The 27,073-nt window shown below is 40.0% G+C and overlaps 1 long non-coding RNA gene across 1 annotated transcript; it reads left to right on the top strand.

The window, feature by feature from the left end:
* Positions 1-11,678: 11,678 nt before the first annotated feature.
* LOC130102973 (uncharacterized) lies at positions 11,679-26,391 on the top strand. Its single transcript, XR_008809309.1, has 3 exons — positions 11,679-11,760; positions 24,583-24,863; positions 26,063-26,391. It is a non-coding gene; the product is annotated as an uncharacterized LOC130102973 (long non-coding RNA).
* The last annotated feature ends 682 nt before the right edge of the window (positions 26,392-27,073 follow it).

Raw genomic sequence — 27,073 nt, 5'->3', positions numbered from 1 at the left:
CTAAAAGACAATATAAAGATTTCGTTAGGTGTCTTAGTGGTAAATGCAGTTGAGTGTAGTCGGCAAAACAGTGGAATGATACTCCATGCTTTCTAAAAATGCTACCCAATGGGAGCAAGTACAAAGAAAAAAGTTTCTGTCCAATTATTCCTTTTATTAGTTTCTTTCCAATCTCTCGATGATTAAACCACCATTTTTTTCTGTTTATTTTAATTCAGGAACTACTAAATATAATAGAATACATCAAATCAATATTTGGGTCATATTTGACCCATTTGCAGCTTTTTACACCTAGAAAAACACAGTCAGGCTCAATAAATGATCCCATGGGAAACACCCATACATCTTTGTGTGAACACCTTAGCACTCGACCTTGGGGTTTTCTGTGAAATCGAGATTCATGGCAAACCCAGAGGGCAAGCTTCGACTTGCTCTGTATCTGTCACAGTTCTGTTATATGTGCATTGCAGTGCAAGCAAGCGGAACGGGCTGCAAAAAGGACAGAATGACAAATAAAAGCTAATGAACGTAGCAGATACCATTAAGGTTCAATTCAACAGATGGCGGCGAAGGAACCGTTTACCTAGTGCACTGAAATATGGATCAGAAATATGAAATGTATGGATTTGATTACAGGCAGCAGGAGGGCGCGATATTTTCTGAGCTGTAATTATCGAGGAGAGAGCTGAAACGCAGCCAGCTGTTCTCATGGAAGGACCTGATGATTGGACCTCCCTCTGAGAACAAACACACAGGGGAGGAGAAAGAAGAGCTGCCAGCTGGGAATAAATTAATGTTCGGCCTATGGAACGACTTTTATTCACCAGAGCAAAAATCAGGGATAATGTGACAATTGGAGTAAACCCTCAGCTACTAAAAAAAAAACACCACACGAATTCCCTAGAGGCTCACTGCATTTCAACGCAAATCTTATTCGCGAACTACCCATAATACAGTTGAAGAAGCCACAAAATGTAATGAAATCCCATTGCGAAATGCATATTTAAAGAAATGAAGCAATTGACATGTTTTCTATTGCAAACTCCTTTCTATGCAAATTAGTCTTATATAGACTAAGTCTTATGGAAAATAAATGTATGGAATTTTTGTTGCACTCTTAAAGCCTGGCAAACTGCTATTTTAAAGAGTTGATTGTGTACATTTACAGATTATAGAAGCAGGAATTCATCAAATTATAATCAAATTCAAGGCACTTTCTTTTTTTTGGTAGGGGCCGTTCACACAGAACGCGTTTTTCCATTCCACTGCGCCACTTTAGTTTTTCAACTATACAGACGTCTTTAACCGTTGCGCTTTCGTCTTTTGCAGCGTCTCGTGCATGAGAAGGCGTGAATTCACTAGATGCTCACTGCATTTCAAATATTTTTCGCCAACTAACCGTAATCCAGTTTAAGACATGTTTTCTTGTGCAAACTCAAACAATCAAACATACTTTTTTTTTTTTACTAAATTCACAAAAGAAATGAATGCCATTAATGTTGCATTCTTAAAGCATGGCAAACTGCTATTTTAAAGAATTGTGTACTTTTTTCACAGATGATGGAAGCAGTAATTCATCAAATAATAACCAAATTCAAGGCACTTTCATGTTTTAGGTATAGGCGCTGTTGAAATACAGTCTCGTATAGTCAACTTTGTTTGATTGAAACCAGTTTATCCAATCAGACTGCAACAATTTTTTGCTTTTGCAATATGCATTAGATGGTTCCTCAACAGTTTGGTATGCATGTCGTCTAAGGTTGAGACTATACGGCTTAAGACTGGGACACAAGGCAATCAGTTGATACCATGTACCCCGTCTATATTCCCACGGGAAATAAGCAAATGAAACGGAGGAGTTGTTAGCTCATACTGTAAACAGCCTGTTGCAAACTAAAGATCCTTATTAAATGGACAGAGACATCTGGCATTGCAAAATGTTGTGTGCACTGTGTCTTCATTGTGTTTGGCATTGCAGAGATGTAAATGTAAATAAAATGTAAATAGATTATTTTGGAACAAGTTTGTATTGAGTGAATCAACTGATTTGTAAAGGGTTTGGGAATTACTGGACAGTAAGAACTAAATATTTTTTGTCATTTGAGTCATCATTAGGGGTGTGAATCGGTTCAGTGGTTTTCAGTTTGGTTAAAAAAAAATTTTTTTGCTTCAGTTTGATTCAATAGCAGTGATTCAGTTGAGTATTTTTATATAATTATTTAGTTATTCTTATAGGCATAAAAAGAAGACTTCAGACTGTTTATTGCATCAAAGTAACTTTATTTTTCATTTTAAATCAATGATTCGCCAAATCAAATGATTCACACTTTTGAATATTGTGAGTTCAAAACATATGAATCATCAGGACTTTTAATATGTGCATTGAGAAAAAGTGAATGGTTACCCCTAGAAATGGTTTTACATTATAAAGAAATGTCTTGGTTGGAATTCTATCAACCATACATGTGAACACTTTTACATCACCTTTTCCCAGACTATGCCTGCTTGGCTCTTTGATTCGAATGGCTGGGTTCCGAGAGAGCATGGCTTTGTTCTGGTCGGCTGTTTTCAGATCTGTGGGACCTGAAGCCCAGGTGAGAAGCAGTGTGGAACTGCTCATAAATCATTCCATGTGAGTGGAGGAAGTTTTTAATGAAAGCAAGAGGACATGGGGCTCTGGCACAGTGCTTGACTAGCCAACCATATCCCCAAATCGCCTTTCATCATGCCATGGATTTAGACCTCTCTAATGCAGTCTAACCTGAGATCAGACCACATCAACCAGGAGAGTGAGAGGACCATTGGAGACGTACGTGTCATGCATACCTATCACACAGGGCACAGGAAGTCACCGTCATGACTGCAGAACATGGAGAAGAGGTGGCACACATTACTTTCTTTTTTTTCTTTTTCAACATATAGTCAAAGGAGGGACTTAACCTTAAGAAGATGTTGATGACTAATCTCAAGGGTAAAATATTTTATAGGTCTATATAAAAAAAGTTCTTACATTTTATTTTATATATTTTTTATTTCATTTTATAAATGCAGCCTAAATTGATGATTGATGATTTTCCAAACTTAATATATATATATATATATATATATATATATATATATATATATATACATTTTTTGAATGAAAGATCAAAAGGATAAACAATGCAGATTTATTTTATACAGCCATTTTTTTTAAATCATATTTACCAGGGGTGCCATTAATGCTGACCACAACTGTATAAAAAAAAGGAAGCCAGATTTGGGTAAAAAAGGAGTTTCAAATTTACATGAAATTAAGCTGTGACTCATAGCCACTTACTAATTTGGGACTAAGGTTTGGTTTACAGCCGTAGAAATTATATTTAAATTATATAACTAAAGAAAAAAACTCGTTTTTTTGGGGGGGGGGGGGCATGTTTGACAGACCATGGTCACTATGAACTGTCATTGTTAGCAAGAGCATGAAGATTGTTGAATGTCTAATTTTTGTTCAGCATGCGGTAGGAGCTTAGAAGAACGACGTGTGGGTGAGTAAATAATGGCAGAATGACAGGTGGGTGGTTATGCTGAATGCAGATGAATCAGGGTCAAAAATAGAGCCTGACATAAAGCAATGAAATAGATTCTTGAATAGAAATGCACACAAAGGTAGAAACCATGATTAGGAGCTTCCTTTGATTAAAAACTATGCCTGCAGTAAAGATGGATTTCAGCTGTCAGATGTATAGTCCCTCTCTTCAAGCCCAGTCTGACAGATTCCAGAATTCATCCTATCAACATATGTTTGAACTGCATCTAACTCGAGCCATGGTTTATGCAACAAAATAACATCTACAGTAGTTCTTTCTCTGTTTTTGAGGTGTTGGCATCTGCCATGGCTTGCTGATAACATCTCTGAAAGTGTCTTTGACTACCGCAGCACCGAAGGTGTGAAGGAACACAATCCTCCAGGGAAACGTTTCGACAGTATACGGAGCTGCATTGGTTTATTTTATATTGCACAGGAATATGCGTTGGATCCCCAGAGGGAACATGCAAACACCGGCTGGTAAAATTACCTTTAACTTTTTATTGCTGTGTTCAGTCCTGGGAAGTAACTGATTACATCTAATCTGGATTAGGCTACCTAATCAGATTCCAAAAATTAAGAACTTGTAATAAGATTTTATTACGTTTTAAAATACTCGTAATCAGAATAGAGTTCTTTTTTATTGATTTACATGATATTATTCTCACAATGGCAATAAATTATTCATAATTCATTGATTCTCCCTGGTGTTTTATCTGAACTGCCTTTATTTTTAATTATTTTAATAAAAAAAATGTATGATAATTAATTAATAGCTTTTCATTAAACTCATTAACCCCCTTAAGTTCCATGACAAACGCCAGTCTGGGAAACTCTGATGTAATGTAATATTTAATGCACTTCATGTTGTTGATAACAAAGAATGGAATATATTTTCTTTCTCTTTGTATTTTTATATCAAAATGGTACAGGTTTATTCTATTCAAGTCAATGTGATAAACGAGTTAGGTCAAAAGTAATCTAAGAGTAATCAAAAAGTAGTCTGATTATATATCCTTAAATGTGTAATGTAATGGATTACGTTACTAACTACTATTTTTGTCATGTAATTTGGAATCAGTAACTGCCTACAATTTGTTAGTAATTTACCCAGATCTGGCTGTGTTATTGTTACATCCACCAGTTGGAGTGCCCTTGATTTCCACTAGAGGGCACTCCTCCCGTCTCATTGGCTTTCCCATCATGAACTACACTTCCCATAACCCATTGCCTGGACTCATTATTGTTTGATCACTTGCACCTGTGTGTCATTACCCTGTTAAATCTGTCTAATTAAGCCCTGTTTATTTAGTCATTCTCTGCAAAGTCTTGTATGTGTCACTGCATTTCTGAGTGCTTACGCTTGTCTCCTGTGCGTTTTACTCTATTGCTTGTTTTGGATTGTCTTCACTGTGGTTTTGCCTGTCGTAAGGATTACGATTGTGGATTACCTCAATCTGTGCTTCGGAGCAATTTGTGACAGTTATAGTAAAGTAAGATTCAGCAAATAACTACCCTGTGATATTGTTTGCAAGACTTCAGAACTCTTACATGATTAATGTGGCTTAAAGGAATAGTTCACTTAAAAATGAACTTACCCACCCTGAAGTTGTTTCAAATCTGTATGAATTTCTTTCTTCTGCATGCTGAACACAAGATATTTTGAAGAATGTTGGTAACCAAACAGTTGATGGACCCCATTGACAGCCATACTGTAGTATTTTTTCCTACTATTGAAGTCAATGGGGTCCATCAACTGTCTGGTTACCGACATACTTCAAAATATCTTCCTTTGTGTTTAACAGAAGAAAGACATTCATACAGGTTTGAAACGACTTGAGGGTAGGAAAATGACAGAATTTTCACTATTCCTTTAAGACAAACTCGCAGAATCAGTTAAAAGAAACACAAACCACACAATATCTCAAAGGAATATAGAAATGTATTTTATTATTAAAATAAAAATATTATCTTTAACTATATGGATTGTTATGAGAGAAACATCAAAATGGCTTAAAACACTCGTGAGACTGACTCAATGGTTTGTTCTCTTTTTTTTCCTCTGGTTCTGAATAGTTGATCTGTTCTGTGGGGCATAGACGCAGTTTCTTCAGAAAAGTCTGATGTTTGCAGTTCAAGCAGAAAGTTCCATCTTGCTCAGCAAGAAGTTGCAGGTAAACACGTCTCAAAGCAAAGCGAGTGGAAGCTCATGGGGCCTGAGAGGCAATATGCTGTAAGAGACGATGAAGAGAAGACATTCAATCAGAGTTTTCTCCTCATGTGTGTGGTCACCACTTCTGGGCATCATGTAATGCAACTTGAGTTGTAATTACGTTTCCATGCCAGAGATGAAACTAGCTGAGAGAAGCCTTCTATCTAGGGCAGGAGTTGGTACATTTAGACTAGAAGAGTGAGAGAAATTACATGTGCTTCAGGGATGCATGAAAAAATAAAAAATAAAAAAACACACACACATATATACACTCACCTAAAGGATTATTAGGAACACCTGTTCAATTTCTCATTAATGCAATTATCTAATCAACCAATCACATGGCAGTTGCTTCAATGCATTTAGGGGTGTGGTCCTGGTCAAGACAATCTCCTGAACTCCAAACTGAATGTCAGAATGGGGAAGAAAGGTGATTTAAGCAATTTTGAGCATGGCATGGTTGTTGGTGCCAGACGGGCCGGTCTGAGTATTTCACAATCTGCTCAGTTACTGGGATTTTCACGCACAACCATTTCTAGGGTTTACATAGAATGGTGTGAAAAGGGAAAAACATCCAGTATGCGGCAGTCCTGTGGGCGAAAATGCCTTGTTGATGCTAGAGGTCAGAGGAGAATGGGCCGACTGATTCAAGCTGATAGAAGAGCAACTTTGACTGAAATAACTACTCGTTACAACCGAGGTATGCAGCAAAGCATTTGTGAAGCCACAACACGCACAACCTTGAGGCGGATGGGCTACAACAGCAGAAGACCCCACCGGGTACCACTCATCTCCACTACAAATAGGAAAAAGAGGCTACAATTTGCAAGAGCTCACCAAAATTGAACAGTTGAAGACTGGAAAAATGTTGCCTGGTCTGATGAGTCTCGATTTCTGTTGAGACATTCAGATGGTAGAGTCAGAATTTGGCGTAAACAGAATGAGAGCATGGATCCATCATGCCTTGTTACCACTGTGCAGGCTGGTGGTGGTGGTGTAATGGTGTGGGGGATGATTTTTCGGCACACTTTAGGCCCATTAGTGCCAATTCGCCTTTGGCTAAGCCATACCCTAGAATGTAGCTTGACCAATCACAGCGCAGCCAAGAACGAGCTCCCACAGTGGTCCGACACTTTTTCACAGCTCTCCGACACTTTTTCACAGCGCTCCGACACTTTTTCACAGCGCTCCATTGACTTTAACACAGGCGTCTCATATTTTTGGTCTCGGCCGGCTATTACCGTCGTAGTTTTATCAAAAATATGGTTAAACGTTGTGCCTGGGGCATTTGTAACACAGATACGCGTTTCCCAGAGAGGTTGGAGGGGGGTGTCCGTTTTTTTCCCTTCCCAAACCGAAGTCAAATCCTGACAAGTGTCGTCTAGCACACGCTGCTAATAAATACAACGTTATACTCGCGTAGTTCGTTTTCTTTGTAATAACGATTATAGAAGTGAATAGAGACCTACCCAGCTTTGCATGAACAGTGTTGCTCCTTGATATTGTTAGTCCCAGCCTCTGTCTCGATTAGTAGGATATGCGGTGGTTCATTTTTTGACTGTTCATTTTTTGTATGCTTTTGCCTCTATTTGGATGCCTTGTTGTTCCTTGCGTTTCACCTGTATGTCGTGAATATAGCCTTCGAACGTATATTGCAGCCCTTTTGCCTACTTCTATCGGACACTTTATTTGCTGCTTTATAAAAGTTTGATAATATTTCAGCAGGAAGAGCTGTCACAGCATAAGCCATGTTGATACCAGAGCCCAGATGAAGCTTGTTTGTCGGACGTAGCAACAGTAACTAAGGGGGGCGGGGCTTAGCCAAAGGCGAATTGGGCATCGTTTAAATGCCACGGCCTACCTGAGCATTGTTTCTGACCATGTCCATCCCTTTATGGCCACCATGTACCCATCCTCTGATGGCTACTTCCAGCAGGACAATGCACCCTGTCACAAAGCTCGAATCATTTTAAATTGGTTTCTTGAACATGAAAATGAGTTCACTGTACTAAAACGGCCCCCACAGTCACCAGATCTCAACCCAATAGAGCATCTTTGGGATGTGGTGGAACGGGAGCTTCGTGCCCTGGATGTGCATCCCACAAATCTCCGAGAACTCGGGTCTCCCGAAGCACATGCCGGTGCACTTGCCCACGAGGCTATCGTGTGAAAACAATTAATAAATAACAAATGTACATTATTAGACAAAACTTAGCTATACTTTGTACAAAATACTATTGTATACTATAATGTATTTTGAAAGTATACTTTCAATGCATTGTTACAATGATAATTTCTAGCACACAGTTAAAATATACCTAAAATATATTTTTAATAAAGTGCAAATAAATAGCCTACACTTTTAAAAAATAAACTGAATTTTCACTTCAAGTATAGGCTATTTTTCTAAAATATATTTTCAGAAAATATACTAAAGTACAATTATTTTAAAATGTGTTAAAAGTTGTATTGTGAAAACATAAGTAAAAGCATGATGCTAATATATTTAAAGATAGTAAAAATTTGTGTTACTATATTTGCAATGTACTATTGAAAAAGGGAATATATTTCAAATACAATAAAGTATACTCTTTTTCACTAGGGTTCTCTTATTATCAACAACAAAAAAAATATGCTGACTTTTTTCTTTTTTTGATTTAAAGGTACATTATATAACTTTTTTGACAGAATTTCTTTTTTTCACAAAATATTTTTTTTACAGAATTTTCATGTTATATTTGCATAGAGATTAATGTTGTAACTGTTACTGAAGCTTATACTTTGCAGGTCACATTTGAAAAGACTTCAGTCAAGGATGCACATGTGTTTCCTCACTGTAAGCTCCTCTGGAAGCATCCTATCTCTCCGACCTCCTCGTTCCACACAGAGCATTTCGAGAATTGATATGTCCGTCATGATGGCGGACGACTTCGATCGATTCTGGTTCACTGGTTGGAGGAAGGAGCAGCGACACATGTATCCTGTACTGTTGAAGCACTTTTTGTGCTGTGCACTACACAGTGTTTATATTATTCAAAGAAACCAACATGCTTATGCTGTCTCTGTGTATGGAATGCGAGATGGATTTTAACATGAATGGTTTTAGAAACTGTTATGTCAGAAGAAGCCTTTGCCCTTCTCTTTCCTTTTCATTTCATCCATTTCAATGCTCGCTCTTTGTTTTTCTGTTTCTTATTTCCTGTCTCACCAGGAGAATTGTGTTTGAAGTCACACTCCCGTTTGGAGCAGATCAATTCACATCAAAAGAACAGGTTTTTATTTCCTTCTCTAATGTAACGTGGGATGACTGCATGGTTGAGATTGCTTATACATGATGCAGATTGGTTGATTCAGTCTTTTGGTTGCACTGATTTGTTCTATGGGTCGTTTCATTTGGTGCCATTTGGGTTTTGAACTGGGAAAAAGGCCTTTTTATGGCAACACTATCAACACCCAAATGAACCTGCAGTGGTCAGGTGGTACAGCGGTCACCTGGTACAAGTAGCTCTCCGAAAATTCCCATCTTACAAGCTGTAATTACGAGCTCTACGAGAACGTGAATGCTTTTTACGAGTTGAAATCTCGCAATTATGGTTATTACAACATGGTGTGAATGCACCTTGAAACTCTGACATACTACATCTGCCACGTTGTCATTGTCATGTGGAAAGGGAAAGAGTGGGAGGACCTGAGGATTCTGGAGCTGAGGGATTGGATGTTAATTCTTAATTCTTTTTTACTAATTAATTTACATAAAAAATGTTTTTGTAATTTTTCACATCATTAAAATTGAATTTAAACTTTTGGTAACACTTTATTTTGATGGTCCCTTTTGAACATTCTGTTGACTATAAGTAACTTTGCAACTACATGTCAATTAACTCTCATTAGAGTATCAGTAGACTGTCTGCTTAATATCTGCTAACTCTTTATTGTGTTGATCCTCCAACAGACATTCTACTGACCATAAGTAACTTTGCAACTACATGTCAACTTATTCTAACCCTAACCCTACCAGTCTACTAATACTCTACTAACACTCTAGTGAGAGTTAGTAGATGTAGGTGCAACATTACTTATAGTCAACTTAAAGGGGCCACCCAAAGTGAAACCAAACTTTTAATTTAAAATAAAATAAATTAAATATTAATCTCCTTCACTGATTAATTTACAACAACAAATGTTTTGTAGTTGTTCGCATCATTAAAAAAATAATAGGATTAAACACCAAATTAATTTAAATTGCAAGCATGGCGTTAGCAACACAAAGGTCATTGGTTCGATTCCCAGGGAATGCATGAATTGATAACATTTGTAATTGATGTAAATGTATTTTGTTTTGGATAAAAGTGTCTGCCAAATGCATTCATGTAATATTGATAATTGCTTCATATTTACAATAACTTTCATATTTGTATCATATTAACATCATTGTCTTTTAAGACATTTTAGGAAATGGAAGTAAAATCTATGTAGCATAGAATGAGGAAAGACAAAAAAAAAAAACGTTTTAGGCATGGAAATATGTAATTGTATATGTAAATAGAAAAATCTGTTTTTATTTACAGATGCTGTTTGTAATGCGATGTCATACTTGACTTGAAAGACACTGTCAGCTTGCCGGAAAAATAGGTGGAAAAGACGCCAAGGCATTGAACTATTTTCTGCTGCGAAACAATATAATTCAGCACTAACAAACAGATCTCTGTGAGTGAAATTGAGCTCTTTCACCTTGAGAATGTCTATTTCCCATTTATTGAAAGTAATTAAACTTTGGAAAATATTGCAGTGCTGAGGAAATTGATTTTGCAAGTGGCAAAATGTGACCTAGTATACGAGGTATAGAGCAGAACTGGGTTGAATGAAATTATTTCTGGCTCTGATGAGAGATTGATTTTGTAGTACATTTACAGTAGTTTGATCATCCCTATTGTAAAAATGATGATGGAGTGCAAATACACACAATGTGGAGCCACCGATCACATCTCCCGTCGACTCCGCTTGCCGATAAATATCGCTCTTCCAAAAATATTTATGCTCAATTGGTACTAAGGGGCCCAAAGTGTGCTAAGAAAATATCCCTCACACCATTACACCACCAGCAGCCTGAACCATTGATACAAGGCAGGATAGAATGGATCCATGCTTTCATGTAGTTTAAATTCTGACCCTACAGTACCATCTGAATGTCGCAGCAGAAATCGAGACCCATCAGACCAGGCAACGTTTATTCTAGTCTTTTATTGTCCAATTTTGGTGAGCCCGTGTGAATTATACCCTCAGTTTTCTGTTCTCAGCTGACAAAAGTGTCACCGGTGTGTCTTCTGCTGTAGCTTTTCTGCTTCAAGATTGGACCTGGACGTGTTGTGCGTTCAGAGATTATCTTCTGCAGACCTCGGTTGTAACAAGTGGTGAGTTACTGTTGCCTTTCTATCAGCTTGAACCAGTCTGGCCATTCTCCTCTGACCTCTGGCATCAACAAGGCATTTTCACCCACAGAACAGCCACTCACTATTTTCTAATTTTCTGACTATTCTCTGTAAACCCTATATTTGTGCTTGATAATCGCAGTATATCAGCAGTTTCTGAAATACTCAGACCAACTCGTCTGTCACCAACAGCATGCCACGTTCAAAGTCACTTAAATCACCTTTCTTTCCCATTCTGATGTTTAGTTTGAACTTCAGCAGATCGTCTTTACCATATCTACATGCCTATATGCATTGATTTGCAGCCATGTGATTGGCTGATTAGATTAACAAGCAGCTGAACAGATGGACCTAATAAAGTGGTCACTGAGTATTCTATATTAAGATAGGCCTATACTGTATTAAACATGATATCTTAATGGGTAGCATAAGCTCCACTTCATCTGACAGTAAATGTAATGCTGTTAATAGCTCTGGCGCCGGGATGTTTCCAACCGCAGCCCGCCTTGATGCAGTGATTGACAGGACGGGGCAGGGACGTAATCGGCTCGGTATGCATTTTCAGATCCACATTGAATTTTGCTATATTGATTATGTAAAATTTATTGAAAATGAAATTGCAAGTGTCTTAAAGGGGTCATATAATGCCATTTTTGTACAAGCTAATATGATTCTTTAGGGTCTAAATTAAAAGTTTGTAATATACTTTAATTAAAAATTCTCATTAGTATTGTAAGAAAACACTTATTTTACCTGGTCAAAAACAGCTCTGTTTTCAGCACGCCGTTTCAGTGCATATGACTTTAAATGATAATGAGCTTTGCTCACCCCACCTCTCTGTTCTGTGCGTACACCATTTGTAACTCAATAACACAATAACCATAACGCGTTGTTCAGTATAAACGTGGGATAATGAATTATATTGAGAACGTCATACATAGAAAACATGCCGTAATGTACCCTGAGTGTAAACCTTAGACGCATTCATTGTGAAGCATGCAGCTAGCGATTTGCAAAGATTAACATATTAATATAAAGTTTAATAAAACTCACTTCCGTTCTTCTGGAGATTCAGCAGGAACACGAATATCTGGTACCGATCCTTTTTTCATGTCTTAGCAAATCCAGCTTTATACTGACCCTCGTTTATAAAGCAGTCTGGTGAGAAATGATTCGCGCAAACATGAGAGCATTGACGTTGCTCGTGGAGAATATTCCCTTCGAAAACAAACACAGCCACTGCGTCTTCAGCGGTTCGGATTTAGGAACATTAAAATGACTGCTGTGTTCGTTATTACACCCAAGAACAGAACACCACAATCGCTTAGACGCCATTCTGCTCATAGACAGTGCTCCAGCATATCAACAATGACCGCGCCACGCAGACTATGATTGACAGCTCCCTCATGAGCGAGGGCGGGTCTGTGTTGAAACGCTCGAGTCCTGTCAATCAACAATCGTGGGAGGGGCGTGCGAACTTGTGACGTCAAAGGCTCGAATGGCTCGATTTGAGGCAGGGGAAAACATAAGGAGATTAAACAAAACCACTGGATGGATTTTTATCATTATATGATGGTTGTGTACAGGCACTGCCAACACACATTTCAGTACAATCAACTTGTAAAAGTGCATGTACCATTATATGACCCCTTTAACTGTGAGTGTAAATGCAATGAAGAAAAATAACATTTAAATTACAATTTTACAACAATTTTTGCTTGAACACGTTAAACATATCTAATCATTTCTGTAATACATTTTCATTTTAATGCAACTTATAAAACATTTAAATATATGTTTCAATTATAAGTTAAAATGAGTGTAGGAAATAGCAAATGTAAATTATATTATTGAATTTGAATGATAATTTTGCTCTAAATGTACTTCCCTATCAGGGAACTCGAGCTGCGTGACAACGCTTTTGGGAACGCCCCTGCGTGAGTGCGTCATGAAGCACGTATGAAATCAGTCCAATGGCGAGACAGAACGTCATAGGCGGGTGACGTCATCGACCAGGAAACTATATAAGCACCCCAAACACAAGCGCGTCAGCTTCTGAAGTCTTCAGCAAGCGCTCTGTGTGTGAAATATATCAGTCTCTGTCTCAAAGTGTTTTTGTCTGTCCTTAGAAATTGCTAGGCAGGAGTTTTTCACATATATATAAAAAAAAAAAAAAAACTATAAAGAGACAATATTACGGCGAGCGAACAGCAGTTCAGAAAGTGTGTTCATCCCTGCCCACGTTATATCACGGGTGGGGACACTCACGATCTGTGTGTTGTTTGTATGGGAGTGCAGCATGCCCAGTCAGCTCTCGAGGGAGCTGATTGCGAGCATTGCGAGCGTATGTCACTGAAAACGCTCCGCTCCCGCCGAGCCCTCTTCGAGGAGAGTGGTTCGGTGCGCGCTCCCCGCGGTTCGGGTCCCGCTGCTGCCGAGGCACATCGGAGGCTTCAATCGTGGGGATCGCAAATGGATCTATCAGCGGGGATTGAGACGGGCTCTGCCTTATCTCAGCCCTTACCTGGTAGATCCAGTGCCTCAGATCCCGGTGTGGAAGCACGCGCTGCGGTTTCTTCCCCCCAGGCTGAGGCACCAACACTTCAACTATCCAGTTCTGAGGAATTGGATGTTGAAAGTGTTGATACAGCAGAGACTGGGGACTCGTCACTTCAGTCTCCTGCTAGTGAGGAGCTGATGGAGGTGCTCACTCGAGCTGTAGAAAAACTAAGCATTGAGTGGCCAGCTGAAAGACAGGAATCTCGTTCAAGAAGTAAACTAGATGAGAGATTTCTGCCATCTCGGGCTGCACCTCCACGCCGGTGTCTTCCGTTCTTTCCTGATCTCCACACCGAGATGTCGAGATCATGGAATAGACCGGTGTCAGCCAGAATATTTACTCAACAAACATCTGTTTATTCTAATATTTCTGGTGCTAAGAGCTTTGGTTACAGGGCGATGCCTAAGGCTGAGGAGATTTTAGCGAGCCATCTTTCTCCAAATACAGCATCGTCTTTTAAGACACCGGCGTTGCCCACCAAGCCATTAAGAAATACTTCGGCTTTGGTGGGCAAAGCTTACTCGGCGGCAGGTCAAGCGGCAGCGTGTTTGCATACTATGTCCATCCTACAAGCATATCAGGCAGACCTGTTGCAAGACATTAGTGAAGGGGATGAAATCGGTGCAGATGTGATCCGTGAACTACGTCAGGCAGCTGATCTTTCTCTCCGTGCCACCAAAGAGACGGCCAGATCAGTCGGCCGCTCTATGTCAGCTATGGTGGCTACGGAGAGGCACCTATGGTTGAACTTATCAGACATGAAAGATAAAGATAAATCTTTTTTACTGGACGCCCCGCTTTCGACTGTTGACCTTTTTGGTGACTCGGTAAACTCGGTCATCGAAAGGTTTCAGGAGGAAAAAAAGCAGGCGGCGGCGCTCCAGAAATTTCTCCCCCTCCGTGTCCATGTCTCCGGGGCTGCTGGGCGGGAGCAGCCCCGGCCGTCGAGTAGCTCCTCACACAGGGCGCAACAAAAGAAGAGTGTCGCGTCTCGCGCTCCTCCCCAGCAAAACTGGGCCGAGGCGCGGCGCTCTCAGACGAGGTCTTCCAGGGGCAAAGCCGATCTGAGGACGGTTATTGTCGCCAAGAAGGCTTCGTCGAAGAAGTCCTGACGCCAAAGGTGTCAGGGTGCTGAGGGTGGTCCCCACCGAGAGAGAAAGGTGTTCGCCGCTGTACACGGCGCCCGTTCTGTCTCGGTGCCCTCAGGGGCCCGTTCTGCCAACCCCGCCTGCGTGCCGGGGCGTAGACGGTCCCAGCGAGCGCTTTCCCGAGGGACGCTCGCCCGCTCTGAGGAGCGGTTTAGAGCGGTCAGACCAGTTGTTCCCTGCCGGTGCGCCGTTACAGGGCACTGTGTCTGCCACGCAAAATATTCCAGAGGCCAGTCTCGAGAGACTGGTACCCTTAGTAGAATTTTTGGCAGAGTGGAAAAGCCTTCCAAATGTATCTCATTGGGTCCTGCAGACTATCGAGAAGGGGTACGCGATTCAGTTCAGATCACGCCCGCCTCGCTTCAGAGGGGTTCTGCCCACAGTGGTGGGCCCCGAGCAGGCTCTGGTTATGGAACAGGAGGTGAAAACTCTCCTGCTGAAGGAGGCTATAGAACGAGTTCTTCCTCCCAGCAGAGAGTTGGGTTATTACAGCCGATATTTCATAGTTCCAAAGAAGGATGGGGGGTTGCGTCCAATTTTAGATCTGCGCCTGTTAAATCGCTCAGTAGGGAAGCTCAAATTCAAAATGCTTACTCTCAAGCAGATCGTGTCACAGATCAGGTCCGAGGACTGGTTTGTCACGATAGATCTAAAGGACGCGTATTTCCACATTTCCATCCTTCCACAACACAGGAAGTTCCTGAGGTTCGCTTTCGGGGGCGAAGCGTACCAGTATCGGGTTCTTCCGTTCGGCCTAGCACTGTCTCCCCGAACTTTCACGAAATGTATGGATGCAGCTCTGGCTCCGCTGCGACTCCAGGGCATCCGCATTTTAAACTATATCGACGATTGGTTGATTCTGGCTCAATCGGAGCATCAGGCGATTCGGCATCGAGATGTCGTTCTCGCCCATATCAAAAAGTTGGGGTTGAGGCTCAACGCCAAAAAGAGTGTGCTTTCTCCAGTACAGAGGACCACTTTTCTGGGCATGGTTTGGGATTCAACGACGATGCAGGCACGTCTGTCTCCTGCTCGTATAGCTTCGATTCTCTTAGCCGTCAAACAGGCAAAGCTAGGCCAGTCACTCACTGTAAAAGAATATCAGAGGATTCTGGGTCTGATGGCAGCAGCGTCCAACGTTATACCTTGCGGCCTGCTGTACATTAGACCACTGCAGTGGTGGCTCAGGACCAAGGGGTTTTCCCCGAGGGGAAACCCGCTCCGCAAGATCAGGGTAACGCGACGGTGTCTCCGTGCTCTGGCTATGTGGAAAGAACCTTGGTTCCTGTCCCTAGGTCCTGTGTTGGGGGCTCCGTGTCGTCGTGTAACACTAACGACGGACGCCTCTCTCACAGGCTGGGGGGCGATCATGAGTGGTCGCTCGGCCCAGGGTCTGTGGCAGGACCATCATCTTCATTGGCACATAAATTGTCTAGAAATGATGGCTGTGTTTCAGGCTCTGAAACACTTCCTCCCAGACCTGAGAGGTCACCATGTTCTTGTCCGCTCAGACAACACATCGGTGGTCTCTTATATAAACCATCAGGGGGGTCTGCGTTCGCGCCCGTTATACAAGCTGGCTCGCCAGATCCTTCTATGGTCCCAGGGGAAGCTTCTTTCATTGAGGGCAATTTATATCCCGGGATATTTGAATCAGGGGGCAGACATCCTGTCGAGGCAGGGGCCGAGGCCCGGGGAGTGGAGACTCCACCCCGAGGTGGTGGAGCTCCTATGGAAACATTTCGGTCGTGCCGAGGTAGACCTATTTGCATCCAGGGAAACATCACACGGCCAACTGTGGTTTTCCCTAAGTCCTCCAGCCCCTCTGGGGTTGGACGCGATGGTACAGGAGTGGCCGAGGTCACGCCTGTACGCATTTCCCCCGATTGCTCTGCTCCCAGGAGTTCTGGAGAGGGTTCGCCGGGACGGGGTCAGTCTACTGTTGGTAGCCCCGTACTGGCCGGCCCGAGTTTGGTTTTCGGACCTGATTTCTCTCCTCGACGGCTCTCCTCTGGAGATTCCGATGAGGAGGGACCTTCTCTCTCAGGCGAGCGGGTCGATACTTCACCCCCGCCCAGATCTATGGAGGTTGTGAGCTTGGCCTCTGAGGGGGCCCAGCTCATAGAATCTGGTCTCTCGACTGAGGTCGTGGAGACCATCCTCCACTCCAGAGCTCCGGCCACCAGGAAATTATATGCCTTGAGGTGGAAAATGTCACCTCTTGGTGTGGAGAACACCAGTTGGACCCAGTCAACTGCCCGGTGGGTGCAGTGCTGGAATTCCTTCAGGAGCGTTTCTCCACAGGGTTATCCCACTCCACACTGAAGGTGTATGTGGCGGCCTTATCTGCTTACCACGTCCCTTTGAGTGGAGCTTCTCTCGGGAGACACCCACTTGTAACCCGTTTCCTTCGTGGCACTCTGAGGCTAAGGCCAGCAGTTCGCACGAGGGTGCCGACCTGGGACCTGGCGGTTATTCTAGAAGGTCTCTCTCTAGCACCGTTCGAGCCCATTGAAGAAGTTTCTGAGAAATTCCTCACTCTTAAAACTATCTTTCTTCTGGCTATATCTTCATTAAAAAGAATAGGAGATATCCAAGCTCTGTCGGTCTCTCCCTCGTGCTTGGAATTTGCACCGGGCATGGTGAAGGCTTTCCTCCTCCCAAGGCCAGGATACGTTCCCAAGGTACCAACCAATGTGGTCAGGCCTATTGTACTGCAGGCTTTCTGTCCTCCTCCATTTCTGACGTCGGACCAAGAGAAACTAAATCTGCTCTGCCCTGTTAGGGCCCTAGATGCATACGTCCACAGAGCTGCCCTGTGGAGAAAGAGCGAACAGCTATTCGTTTGCTTTGGACCCCCTAAGAAGGGCTGTCTAGTATCTAAGCAGAGGTTGAGCAAGTGGGTGGTCAAGGCCATCTCACTTGCCTACGAGTCTGCCGGTCAGCCTTCTCCTTTGGCTGTCCGGGCTCATTCAACCAGGAGTATGGCTGCCTCTAAGGCTATCCTGTCAGGAGTATCAATCCAGGATGTTTGTGATGCGGCAGGTTGGTCCTCACCGCACACATTCGTGAAGTTTTATTATCTCGACTTCAGCTCCACTCCAGGGGCGCAGGTTCTTTCGTCCGAATGTGCGCTCTGACTTCACACGACGGACACTTGCTCGTGTGGCGACGTTGGTATTAGCGTTCCCAAAGCGTTGTCACGCAGCTCGAGTTCCCTGATAGGGAACGTCTCTGGTTACGTATGTAACCCTAGTTCCCTGAAGGGAACGAGACGCTGCGTGTCTATGCCATACTCCCAGCATGCCCGTGAGCACTTGCTTCAGTCTTGTCAGAAGCTGACGCGCTTGTGTTTGGGGTGCTTATATAGTTTCCTGGTCGATGAAGTCACCCGCCTATGACATTCCGTCTCGCCATTGGACTGATTTCATACGTGCTTCATGACGCACTCACGCAGGGGCGTTCCCAAAGCGTTGTCACGCAGCTTCTCGTTCCCTTCAGGGAACTAGGGTTACATACGTAACCAGAGACGATTTCATTGGTATGGTATTTCATTGCCATTTTACATATTACATTTCAAATTGAATATTGCTAACCATATGCTTCCATATCCTTACTGGAAAACAATACCAAAATTCTGGTTAAGAATTTTTTATTTGATTTTTTTGCAGGCAAGTTATGTAGCAGAGCATCATGCATTATGCAACACCACAACAGAGAAGCAATCTGAAGGTATATTTGGATGCAGATGTTGAAAGCATTTGCAGCCCACTATATCACTGCCGTGATATATATTTTTGCTGTGACATGCATGGTCTGAAACCACTGTGTGTGCGTGTATGCGTGCGTGCGTGTGTGTGTGTGTGCGCGCGTTTGCGTTCCATCTATCTGGTAACTGAACTCCACATCTGCCATTGTCAAAACTCAGAAAAGCATAACAAGACAAAAAAAGAATGGCTGCCTCCTTTCCGATTTACCAGGTAAATATGGTTTCACTGAGCAGACATCATGTATTATTCAATGCCAAGGGGCTTTTAACCTTTTAAAACAGAAATGCACATTCCAACTTTCCCGAAACTGCAAATGTTTACTTGTGGTTTTTCATCGTCTGTGTTTGTGAAAAACAATGCTGTTCAAAGATTAGCTAATGATGTTTTTTAGGTGGATATAAAATATAACAAAAATCGTACTTATTTTTGTTTAAACATTTTATTATTATTTTTCATTATTTGTAAGAAATTGAACTTTTTTCAACATTGATAATAATAATAAATGCTTCTTGAGAAAGCAAATCAGCATAGAATGATTTCTGAAGGATCATGTGATACTAAAGACTGGAGTAATAATGCTGAAATTCAGTAGCCATCACAGGAATAAATTACCTTTTTAAATATATTCAAATAATATTTCACAATATTACTGTTTTTTTTTATCAAATAAATGCAGCCTTGGTGAGCATAAGAGACTTCTTTTAAAAACAGGAAAAATCTTACCAATCCCAAACTTTTGAATGATAGTGTATTTATGATGACATATCTAATATGTTATGTTTGTGAGGAGTGATTGACAACAAGTGCACATGTGACCTGACAAGCCCCTCCCTCCAGCCTAATTAGGAGAGTGTGACAGGAATAATTGCGATCAGGAGTGAATGTTCTGCTGGCTCTTCCCACGCTAAATCATAAAGTTAATCAAATTTGAGCTGTAAATGGGCCGGATCAAACCTGCAGATAAAAATAAATGTGTAGAGCAGTGGGAGACTCCTCTCAGCTTTAACTATGCATACAAAACAAGAGAGGGCTGCTTAATCTTTCATGAAGTACAGTCTCAGACCTCACCTTTGACCTCAGCTTTTCACACTTTCAAGGGCACGACTGAACGAGAGACATCCATCCAGACAGCGAGGGCTTTGTTCAGGGGTTACGGAGCGGCACAGACCGGAGTTTCATATCAAAGTGCATAAAGCGGAAGAGTAGCTATATAAAGACTTTCCAAAACCTGAAAATGGTTCCTCCGCAGGCTGAAGGGACAGCATCAATGCGTGTATGAATCCAGTGTTCAAGAAACACAGGGCTGTAACCTCCATGGATATTCAGATTAGTCGTCAATTAGGAGTTTAAAAAAAAATATATATGTTGGCTTGACAATGCCAACACACTGACCTACTATTTAAGGTTATTATTATTACAAAAAGTCTCTGACTTTCAATGAGGGGGTCAAAACTTTTGTACAATAAGGCTTATCGAGTATTTAAAGGGCATATTGCAGGTTAGAGGACCCAACGAGTCAAGTCAATGTATATTAAAATAATGTAGGAACTAGATTTTCTTTAAAATATTCTTATAAATACGCTACAGAAGCTTCTGGAGTCGTTTTTGTGAGAAAATTTTACTTCCGCGTCTGAAAATGGGTGTGGCGGGCGTGACGTAACGGGCGGGAGAGCGGTCGATTCAAACAACAGGAAAACAATGGATCGCAATGACATATCGGACGCTGAGGAAATACTTACCCGTATGACGGACTACAGCCATACAATTATGAGCCTGCTATGCTGCCAATAGAGTAGGGACAGGCCAGGATTAATGTTAGACAGAACGGTCAGAGACACATTGAGTTGTGGTGTGAGGAGAACCAGTGGAGAACAGGACAGGTGTCTTGGTGAGAGACGTGCTTATAGATACACGTTCGCTAACGATATACACTGTGCTCACAATATTGTACAGATTATTACCATCGTATATCAGGCCAGCAGACATTAGTATGTTTAGGGTAGATGTATACTATTAAATGTATAAAAACTATACTTGAGTATATTTCTATTGTAACTAAAAACATACTCAAGTACATTTTTAAAACATATTTTTCATCTGGGTTATAACATAAACAGAAAATTAAAGATTTGAATATTTAATCAACCTAGTAATTTTGTTTTTCAATTACAAGTTGCCTCTATTTAGGCCAGGGCATGACTACCTATATCACACTATTTGATGCCATTGGTACAGTATACGACGATCAATATTCTTGCTTCGGCATCCCATGTTAAACTCCATCATATCGCCGGGATGATAATCCTCCGATCTGAAGTGAACGCTACACACGATCTGAAGTGAACGCTACACACGATCTGAAGTGAACGCTACATACGATCTGAAGTGAAAGCTACACACGACCGCGTTTCTCGAAGCCGATGCGGAAGAGAAATCCCGTCTCTTCACCTGCACAAACCGCACCAGGCATGAAAGATATATACAGCACCGTCCTTTTTCTTGTTATGGAAACCTGTGGACTCGATCCCCTGACAGGCCGGAGTTTTTGCAACCTCCACAAACACAATAATTTACCATGGCGATGATAGATTGAAATACAAAAACTACCGAAAACACACTGACTCACGGCCGCTCTCACTGAATGGCAGCCTACTCTGCACTGAGGCGAGGCTGAGGCTCCCTAGCGTGACGTAAAATGACGCGATGTTGAAAAAAAAGCCGTTTTTACGAGCAGTCCAAGAAACGCTCACTTTATCTACTAAATTAGTGCCCTTATGTCGTTTTAAAACATTTTAAATCCTGCATTACCTTTTCATATGATATTTTCATACAAGGTTATATATTAATTTAGTTTTTTTTTTACCTGCAATATTCTCTTTAAGTTATCACTAACAAAGCTATGTGACTATCATAGGTAAAACATGCTATCAATATGCTAATCATGTTAGCAACATGCTAAACATGTTATAAACATGTTATAAACATGTTAGCAATGTGTTAAATCATGTTAGTAACATGTTAATCATGCTAGAAACATAGCAATGTGTTAATTCATTTTAAAATTTGTTAAAACATGTTAGAAATGTGCTAAATGATGTTAACAAAATGCTAAATCATGCTAGCAACATGTTAAATCATGATTGCACCATGATAATGCATGATAGCAATGTGTTAAAACATGCCAGCAAAATACTAATTCATTTTAGCAAGATGTTAAAACGTGTTAGCTACATGTTAATTTATGCTAGCAAATTCATGATAACAATGTGTTAAAACATGTTAATCCATCCATGCTAGCTCTTTCTTTCTTCTTTCTTTCTTTCTTTCTTTCTTTCTTTCTTTCTTTCTTTCTTTCTTTCTTTCTTTCTTTCTTTCTTTCTTTCTTTCTTTCTTTCTTTCTTTCTTTCTTTCTTTCTTTCTTTCTTTCTTTCCACTTCACTAAAATTAAAGCTTATAAAACTTTCAAATTTTAATACGGCTTTGTCAAGCCAACATCAAAGTTTGTCCTAATGAACTTTACTTTCTAGTTCCATTTTGGATTACTGACATGATCCTGGATTCTTCCTTTCTTCAAAGCTCCTTATGGGCTTATCATAGCATGATGTCCATAAACTCAAACCTGCTTTGTATTACTACATGTGATATTTTTAATAAGCATGTTAACTCACATTTTTTTAAATCCAGATATTCAAATTGAATTTGCATGAGTTTGAAGAACCAAATTAGTCATAGAGAAATTTGCACGACTATATAAGATCAAGCACAAGTCATATAATATAATATCAAATGCATTAAGGAGATGTATCCTTTGATAACCCACAATCCTGTGTTTGCAGTTTGACGATTAGTGGAAAGAAATAGTACATAAATTTCAGTTTTTCTCAACAAACTGCATGACTCAATTTCTACTGAGAAATTAGCATTGTAGACATTACATCAGTATTTCTTCTTGGTTATACGTTATGATGTCTTGGAAGTCTGTCTATAAAACAGACTAATGACGTGCCTTGGTAGAAAAACACAGTCTGAAGTCATTGACTGACTGGGCAGTGAGGCAGCTGCCTTCAGTTTCACGGCCAGTGTCTGAATGTGTTCTCAATGATTTCATCTAAAGCACACTGTATGCCTCACTGCTCCAATAGTTACACCAAGAAAGGGAACTGTTAAGCTACTGTCAAAACTGTGGAAATCTTTGCAAAAAAGACAGCTTAGAAAGTTTGTATAGCATTGTTATTTGTATTGGACTTATATGAGGTAAGCAACTCTCTTTCAGAATTTTTTAGATATTTTTTTCTTTTCAGATATTTTTTTTCCTCAAATGTTGCCAAATATGCCAAAACTATTCACACAGATAAACAGATTTAAATTTTATGCAGCCCCACAAAATAAACCACACTGCTTTCAGAGAAAATTCAAACTGATTGTTTATTGTGTCTTTAAAGCTTTAAAATGTTATATCCAGAAAGTATACCACAAAAGACATAATAGAAAGGCATAATAGAAATAACAAATAGTAGTATTAGTAGTATTATTATAGTAATAGTAATAATAATAGCACACAAATATTATTTGTATTGCATTATAAATATATATATATATATATATTACCCTCATACAACACAGATCATGCTGACAGCACTGTCAGGCCTGACACTGTTCTCAGATGCAAACTCAGCGTCCTCATATGACTTATGCACTGTACTGTTGCCTAGCTGAGGCATCTTAATAGAACTGAACAAATAGCGTCATTGTTTGAGTTTAATTTAGTTAGGGGGAAAAACAACGAGCAGGAGATCGCAGCAGTCACGTTTCGGTCGACACATTTCCTTTTTAATTATGCAACCCCCCCACCCCCACCACACACACACACACACTTAAAACATGAAAAAGGATATTAAATGACATTTGAGTGCTTTTTCATGTCAAAAATTGTAATCTAATATTAAGGGGAATATTTCACATGGGCTATTGTGTACAAAGCAGAATTGCCTCATTTAACTGTTTTGTTTTAATTCAAAGTGGAAATTATCAAAGTGAAGAATCAGTTAGTTCAATTAATAATAAAATGTTGGCGGCATTTATAATTAATTCCCTCAACTAAAAAGAAAACCACAAACTACTAACAGAGCTGCTTAACTTAGGTTATTTTCAACAAACTCTAATTAGAAATGCTTATTGATGTTGAGTTGTAAGAGAAACTAGATGTGTGTGTGTGTGTGTGTGTGGCCAACACAGTCTCATATGGATGATGGAGAAAAGAAAATGTCTTAGAACAAAATACTATTGGTTTGTTTTCTTCGGTACAGGATGTCTCTCAAAGAAAAGCATATACTACATTGCCAAGCATTGATGATAATTAAGCTTCATGTAGTGAACAAAGGTAGGCTTACCTGATTGAAAATTTAGAAAACAAAACCAGGAGGAAACACCAAAGGATTACAGTCAGTATGAATCACTTTTTATCTGTTGAAAAGTCAACATGAAATTAAAAGCATGAAACGTTTACTTTCTTACTGCAGGTCCCTGCAAAATATTATATTACATGCAGTAAGTACATTCAATGAAGTATATCACACACACACACACACACAATATTATATTATTTAAAAAAATTGATTGAAAATTGAAATGATTTCCTTTGAAATAGCATGCATAACTTATTTCTTAAATTTGTTTGAACAAATTTCTTGCTTTGACAAACTTAAGAATGTAGTTTATTTATGTATTTATTTACTGCACTTATTTTTGATATTGCCATGGGTTATTCATTTTAAGTGTGAACTCAAATCCTTTCAAGATCTGCCCAGCACATTCTTCAGTTGTGTTGATTGTAGTTATAGAGGAAAAGCAAAGATATTTATTGCCTTGTTAGTTGTTTTTCTTTTTTTCCTGCAGTCTCGATAGAGTTGAAGTCCCCTAAGAGACATAAAACACACTGGAACTACCAACCGCCATGGAACCATATTGATTAACAGCTTTGACAGCTTACCAATCTGACTGCGTGTTAGAAATCAGGACTCTCCAGACTGCTGCAGGTGTATGAATCACAGTTTCACGGTCAGAAACGACTCGGGCCAGATAAACTCACCTAACGGATTACTGGACAGGACCTGCCTGGAGAGACGCCGCGGGCCAATTACAGCCTTCCAGTGTAAACTGCATCATCTGCAGAGAAGGTGACACAGAAATTGCCTAGGTATCAGCCAAAATGTTAAATCTATTAAATAACCTTCCTCGATTTTATGAAATGCTGAGCCTCACAAATATGCTTTCAGTGGCACTGCCTGTGAAAGAGTGATTAAGGTCACAGCCCATTTAAAAAACATATATAATAATAAAACCACTGAATGTTTCTAGAGTCTTGAATCTTTCAAGAAAAACAATGCCAGAGACATATACAGTATAATATGTAATATAATATAATATAATATAATATAATATAATATAATATAATATAATATAATATAATATAATATAATATGTGGGTATGGGTAATATAATATAATATGTAATGTGTCAATAATTCTGGCGTATATTTGAGAATTGCAATTGAACGTTTGCAATTGAAAACTAAGAGAATACAGCATATAGCAAAGACATATCAATATGTAGTAAAAATCATTTGCATTCAAAAAGAGATCATTAAGAAACTTCAGATTAAAGTTGACCCAAAAATTCACGTTTATGTCCTTGCGAACGCTTTAGCTATTGTTTTTAGTCCCGTGTCTCATAATCAAAGGTCATGTGCTGGTGAATAATATGACTTAAATTTCTCTGTTTATCACACACACAAAAAACTATTGTATCAGATAGACCATGGTCACAAAACATGTCTAACTCAAAATATTCGCAACTGGACATTGTATTTCGACAGTTCTGAAAGAAAAATGATTCAAAAGAAGGATAAAAAAGCAGCAAAAGTATGTTAACGTCATCCAGGGTAGAGCAGGCAAAATAATGCCAGCGTTTCTTTTCCTTCATTATTCACAATGACAGGAGGACGGCAAATATGCACTAGACAGAGAATGATTTAAGCAGTAGGGTGGATGTATTTAAACTCGACTGCTTGCTAAATGATCCATTTGATGTTTGCAGTTCAGTCTATGGGTCTTAAAAGGAGAATTCTCTTTCTTCAGAACCACCTGCTGGCCTGTAGTTCCTCTGTAGATCTGCTGCAGTCTAGAGAAGGACACATCCTTGTCCTCAAAGCCTCTTGAAGTCTGCGACAGTTTATGGCTCAGCATGGACTTCAAATATGTGCTTGTTCTTTCTCCAGCACCTCTGAAACTAGAGCACTGTTCTCCAACACCTGGTGGGAGAAAGACACGTCTGCACTCTCAAACCCTCATCTCTAATCACAAAACTCTCTCAACAGGATTCAGCAAATGCGATAAAGACGAGAATTGAGGGGAAAATTGAGCCGTATGGTGAGTCTAGGCTCCAGACAATTACTGGTGGAGGTGTATCGGGTCTGCAGTTGGACTTTGGATGAAAAGGTGGTGAGTCTGGGAGCACGGACTGTATTGATTTTGGTTCAGCACCAGGTAATGTTTGTAATACAAAACAGGTTGCACTGCTTTGTTATTCCCATAGAGGATGAAGGTTACCTTGGATACTTGTCACCTAGTTGATACACTTTATTCAAAGCAACCAACTGTAATAATCAGCCTGGATGTCTCTATGGAGCAAGATATGATTGTATGTTGTGCTAAAGGGCAAGATGATGAAAGGGCAGAAGGTGTTCCTGGGATTCAGACTTGCTGAAGGTCTTATATTTTCATAATGCATTTTTAAAGTAAAATAAAAAATGTCAACAAGAAACAATATTACTCGTGTAGTACAATGGACATAATGTTGTATCTCGTTTGGCTTTCCATGTTGTATCTCATTTTATAGAGTTATAAATATCTTGTACATCTACTTTAACAAAGTAGTCTAGGTTTGGTCAAGTTGTCCCAATGGTACTGTATGCAAAATGTATATATTTAATTTATATATTACATTTATTTATATTATATTATGCATTACATTTATTATTTAATTTTATTTCACACACACACACACACACACACACACACACACACACACACACACACACACACACACACACACACACACACACACACACACACACACACACACATATATATATATATATATATAGGCCTACTGTATATGAAATATAATGTATCACAGATGCTACATTTTATTTGTTTGTTTGTTTATTTATTTATCTTAGCTGTTTCCTGCATATGGAGGCTTGTTTCTGCCACGGAATAAAAAGGAAATTACGACTTTTTATCTCGCAAATCTTTTTTTTAATTATTACTTTTTTCTCAGCATTGCATCATATAAACACTAGAATTGCGAGATATAAACGCTCAAT

The sequence above is a fragment of the Rhinichthys klamathensis genome, unplaced genomic scaffold (assembly GCF_029890125.1).
Source record: "Rhinichthys klamathensis goyatoka isolate OS25496 unplaced genomic scaffold, OSU_Roscu_1.1 h1tg000281l_1, whole genome shotgun sequence".
NCBI lineage: Eukaryota > Metazoa > Chordata > Actinopteri > Cypriniformes > Leuciscidae > Rhinichthys > Rhinichthys klamathensis.
The sequence above is the reverse complement of the archived record's forward strand: the minus strand, read 5'-3'. Positions and strand labels throughout refer to the sequence as shown.